The sequence below is a fragment of the Plasmopara halstedii genome (genome assembly GCF_900000015.1).
Source record: "Plasmopara halstedii genome assembly, contig: Scaffold_2935, whole genome shotgun sequence".
In the NCBI taxonomy this organism is placed as follows: Eukaryota; Oomycota; class Peronosporomycetes; order Peronosporales; family Peronosporaceae; genus Plasmopara; species Plasmopara halstedii.
In genome coordinates, this window is record NW_020189840.1 from 3,098 (window position 1) to 3,679 (window position 582).

Here is a 582-nt window from a genome sequence, read left to right on the forward strand (position 1 = left end):
TTCGTCTTTTGGGAAACCGAAAAAAAAATCTATACGGATGAAGTTGCCTGAACCGGCAGACAAGGCAAAGGTGTTGCCACATGCGGCAAAGATTTTACTCGCTTGCACGTTTCTCACGTGCGCTCACATATGTTTACCCACTTATCCATTGTTAGGCTACCAATCCATAGTACTCACCGAGTAGTATGTCATTTCTCGTCTGATACGAGATATCATCTGCCTCGTACAACATTTAAACTTGAAATCCTATTCATAACGCACCACTACAAACTGATTAGCATGTGGGTCAGTGCTGTAATACATCAAGCTACGGGATAAGGTGTATCGGAGTAGCGTGCAACCGCACGCATCGTATAAAGCGACATCTGAGCTCTCAACTACCTTTCTTTCCAACGCTTTCACCAGCGCAACATTTGTTGCAACTGACCCTACGTTCTACGCGTTGCCCTGTAAATTGGCGACGCCACTAACGTGACATGCAGCAATTCATAGTGGGGGCACGAAAGCGCACCCACAACCACATTACTGAGACTCGGATCATACTTTTCTTAAGAGTATACTTGGTAAAAAAGGGCATGCACC